This window comes from Diadema antillarum, unplaced genomic scaffold (genome assembly GCF_040938485.1).
Source record: "Diadema antillarum isolate AM-2024a unplaced genomic scaffold, OU_Dant_1.0 seq00000003_RagTag, whole genome shotgun sequence".
NCBI classification, from domain to species: Eukaryota; Metazoa; Echinodermata; class Echinoidea; order Diadematoida; family Diadematidae; genus Diadema; species Diadema antillarum.
This window is the reverse complement of record NW_027271125.1, coordinates 515275-520581: the sequence shown is the minus strand read 5'-3', so window position 1 is coordinate 520581 and position 5307 is coordinate 515275.

The window sequence follows — 5307 nt, the reverse complement described above, 5'->3', positions numbered from 1 at the left end:
TACAAGTTTTTTGTTATTGTTGATGTTGTTGTTGATTCGTGTTCTACAAAGGGTATTGGAGTAAATTTAGCTTGGTTGCCGCCTTGGCAACCTCGGGCAACTTTTTTATTAGCCTAAATAGCATAATTACGTAATTAGCATATATAAAATATGCAATATATTGTTAATCTTAATACAGGAAACCTGAAAATGGGAAATGGGAAATACAACTTTTTAAGGGTTTTCTATACGAAGGAATCCATTCATGATATTTAATTTTCAATTTCAAATGATGTTAGTGTTTTAAATATCGTAATTTATGCACAATGAGCGTATTTGCATAGATACAAAAGTGAAGCAGATGGTAATATAATTACACCATGTATAGATTATGACCTGAAAATGTTAAGCAGAAGGTTTTATTGTTGTGGTTGAATCATATCTAAGATGGGTATCGAGGTAAATTGAGCCTGCTCGGTACCATGGCAACCTTACGCAATCATTGCTATCAGTCTCATAATAGCACATTCAGCCAATCAGTGCAATGTGTAATACATTGTATTGTTAATTTCATTGCAGAATGTCTGGAAACACAGTTATAACAGATTGTTCAAGGGCATTCTTTATGACAATGGAATTTATTCATAATACCAGTTTGTTCTTTCAAACGATGAAAGTATCTTGAATATATTAATAAGCATGATGAGATAATTATCATATTAGGTATTGCATAGTGATAGTCCAGTAGATGGTACCATTCGCCCCATGTACCGTATAACCTAGAAAAGTTGGTATAATTATGTCAAGGCTTTTGTAGATTGGTGTTTTAGATGAGTACTAACAGTGCAGTAGGCTACTAATCTAAGCCTGGTTTCCACCCTCTCAACCTTTGGCAATTATCTTTGATTAGCCTAATAAGTACACGTATAATGTTACCTAAATTACAATAATTATGTAATATGCATATTGCTACTGTTAATCCAGGAAGCCTGAAAACTCATATAATATGACTTTTCGAGGTTTTTGAAATTTGTATTCAAGGGTAGATAAGGCTTCGTTGCCACTTTTGCAACCTCAGGCAATTAAGATTTAGTAGCCTAATTCGTATCCGTATAATTACCATAAAGATCTGATTAGCTTTATATAGAATATGTTGTTTAAGCTTCATAATAAAGAAAGCTTGAAAAGAAGAATAGCACATTTCAAGGGTTTTCCATAAGTACAGGAATCCATTTGTGACACCAATTTTAATGGGGGTGGGAGGTGACTGAGGTGGGATGGCAAGGACATCCCCCTGCAAAACAAAATATATTTTTTCATTGTTGTATGATTAAAACATATATATTTTGTATGTAACAACTCGTCAATTAAGGTCACATTAAATGGTATCTAGTATCGTAAAATAGACTATGGTAAATAGGCAAATAACCTCATTGTGCCAATAGACACTTTGTACCATTTGCAAATATGTGAAAACCGATGTTAAAACGGATTCCTCTCCATCGACAACCCTTGAAAAGCTGTTCTTTTTTGTTTATGCGTTTCCTGCATTGAAATTAAAAACATATTACGTATAGTACTAATTAGCTGAATATGCTAATTAGGCTAATAGAAATAATTGCACTAGGTTGACAATGTGGTAACCAAGCTTAGTTTACTTCAATACTTGTCTAAAACAAATAAAGCAATAAAACGCCTTGTACTTAAAGTGAAAACAAAGTTCTGGTAAGGGCTTGAGAACCCGTCTGGCACCATTTCATAATTATTTGCTTGCAATATATCGAAAGAATCTACAAAGAAACTTACCTGGCTGACGCGGTTTGCCGGAATGATGAGTCGTTTTGGAGTATTTTGAGAAAAATAATAAAAGTAGGAAAACCGACTTCTATTCCAGAAGGCCCCAGACTACCTCGGTCTCAGGGAAAACTCGACCCTATTTCAGACCATTTACACGCAGTTCGTGATCGTCATAGCGAGGCCGAGTTATCCCCGAGTCCGAGTTTAGCCTGACCCCGTTCGGGTAAGTTCTGAGACGGAACCTTTTTGGTTAATATTTCGCATTTCCGTCGTTACCCATCGAATATCTTGTTATTACAGCGTTATTCCGCACATTTCTTAGGCAAACGTGAGCGAAATTTGACAACTTTTACAGGCTTACCAGAACTATGTTTTGGCTTTAACAACTTTTCGAGATCATACATATCAGCATGGTATATTTATGGTGCTATCTACTTTACTTTAGTACACATGCAAATTAGGTCATTACGCCAATTATGATATTTAAGACACTTGCGTCATTTGAAAGTGGGAACTGGTGTTACAAATGGATTCCTCGTTAAGGAAAACCCTGGTAACAAGCTATGTATTTCGTGTTTTCAGGCTTCCTGTATTAAAATTTGCAATATCAAGGCGTCCTGGATTAATATTAACAATATACGTATTATGCTAATTAGCTAGATATGTTTCTTAGGCCAATCAAAGATAATTGCCCAAGGTTGAGAGGGTGGCAACCCAGCTTAGTTTACTGCATTGTTAGTACCCATCTAAAACACCAATCTACAAAGACCTTGATATATACATACCTACTTTTCCCGGTCATGCAGTACATGGCATAATATGCCATGAAGTGGACTCTTGTAGAGTGCACATACATAATATGCTAATTATCTCATTATGCTAATTAAGATATATAGACACTTACATGGTTTGAAAGTACAAACCAGTGTTACAGATTCCTGGTCTTAAAAAAAAAAGAGCTGTGAAAAATCGTATTGTGTTTTCAAGTTTTCTGCGGTGAAATTAACAACATATTACATATTACGCTATTTTCAGCTGAATATGCTAATGAGACTAATAAAAATGATTGCTTATGGTTGCCAAGGTACCAAGCAAGCTCAGTTTACTTCATTACCCATCTTAAATTTGAATTAACCACAGTAGCAACGACAAAACCTGCTGAACAACATTTTCATGTCACATAGGCCTACGTGGCATATATTACTATCTACTTCACTATAATTGTACGTATTTTTTCATGCAAATACGCTCATTATGCTAATTACAATATGTAAGACACTTACATCATTTGAAATTGAAAATTAATGTTATCACTGGATTCCTTGATATAGAAAACCCTTAAAAAGTTGTATTTCCCATGTTTTCAGGTTTCCTGTATTAAATTACCGATATATTACATATTTTACATATGCTAATTACGTAATTAGGCTAATTAGGCTTATACAAAAAAAAAAAATTGTCCAAGGTTACGAAGGTGGCAACCAATCTAAGTTTACTCCAAAACCCTTCTAGAACACGAATCAACAAAAAACCTTTTACTTAAAAACTTTTCCAGGCCATATACATGGTCTATGACACCGTCTACTGAACTATGTGGCATGCCAACAAAATTATCAGGAGTGTGTGTATACAGGTATCTATACAGGTACAATGTCACAATCGTTTTGAGGAAATCATAGGAATTTTGATGCATGATACCTGATAGGAAATCTTATGAAAATCGATATAAAACGATCTTCAGATTTGTTCTCTCTGTTCAAATTTTCAAATTAGGCTTACAACATGGAAGTATTTTCTTTTACTTTATGAGAAGTAAAGCTACGGTCACAAGGGTTCATACGAACGGTGTGTTCGTACGAATGTCACTGTTTATACGAATTCTAGAGTTCGTAGAGATTCGTAGATGGGGCACATATTCTTGCGACCTTCTTACGAATTTCGTATGAACGCTGTTTACTTCGCAAGAACAACTTAAGACCTTTTAGAGAGACGAAATGATTTTCAGTTATACAATGGCCCTAGAATTCGTACGTTTTTCGTAAAAATGCCTTTAGTTATTCTTTCGTCAGATTAACGGCCATCTTACGATTTTTTTTTTTGTCGTAAGATGGTCGTACGTGCAACTTACGACACTCTCAAGTCATTCGTAAGAAGGTTTTGCGATTTTTTAAAATATTTTGTCGGGTTGTTAAAAAAGACGCTGCCGTGTCCTGTCGACAATTCTGTAACAGTTGAAAGTTTTATACTTCAAGATGGCAGTAGTGCCAAGGAGACTACAACTGCAGCTGCATCTGCAAGTAGAGGAGGGGGAGGAGGAAGAAGAAGATCGGGTCAACGAGATTTTGTTCTGTGGTGGCATCAAAGTCATATTTCTCCTTTTTGGGTTTTCCCGTTATCTCATCTTCATCACTATCACCCTGCCGTCTTGATGATCCTCCCTCCTCCTCCTCCTCCTCTTCCTCGTAATCTTCCTCCGCCTCCTTCCTGTCACTTTGGATGTCCACCATCTCTTGAGGTTGTTGATCCAACTCTCCCCCTCTCGCTCCTTCCTCCTCATCTATCTTCTTTCTTTTCTTCCCCTTCCCCTTTTCCCTTTGATTGCCTTCCATTTTGGTTCCATGCTTAACAGAAATGCTTTCTGGTCAAACACCTAGAACAGAGTGAGGATTTGAACTTCGCGCGTTTGGCTTTATACCCCCTAAAACTCAACAGTTGCACAAATTATGTACCTACGCCTTACGAGTCCCTTACGAACGGCTTACAAACTCGAAGAGTTGTTCGTAAGAACGCCGCACAAATTTCCGTTCGTAAGGCATTTTTACGAAAGACGAAAGAGCCCTCTATGAACGACTTAATGCGTTCTTACAATCATAGTAAGAATTTAAGGCTTCTAGAATTGTCTTTCGACCCTACAAAATCTTGCGTAGTTCTTACGATGTTCGTACGACGTTCGAACGGCCGCCTTACGAAGAGAGGGTTTCGTACGAAGTTAAAAAAAAAAAAGCGGACAAGACCATCGACCAGGCTACGAACTTACGGTCTACGAACGGTCTACAAACGCTGGTTTCATACGGCCTTCTTAAGAAGATCTCACGAAATTGTCTGCAAATCGTTCGTACGGCGTTCGTAGCAGTTCTTAATGGTATTTGTGACCGAGCCATTTATTTTCCATTTTGGGCCAACTGCATTAAACCCTGAATACAGTGTACCTATGTCACCCATTAAGAAATCTTGACTTGTCTACTGCATTTACGTGTACTTCCGTCCATATTTATTTTATAGTTGGGAGGAAAGGAGCATGCCTATATAGCTTCTGTGCGATGATAACAATTTATACAGGATATGCCTTGTCCTTGCTCTGCTACTGAATGGTGCATACAATGCGCTTTTCTATCGCCTTCTTTACCTTATTTACTCTATTTTTTTTTCAAAATTAACCAAATAATTTTTGCTTTCTTTGAATAGTCTTCCCTCATTTTTCCTTGAAATGTCTATTTTTATCATTGTCCATTATACAGTTATCACTGAATC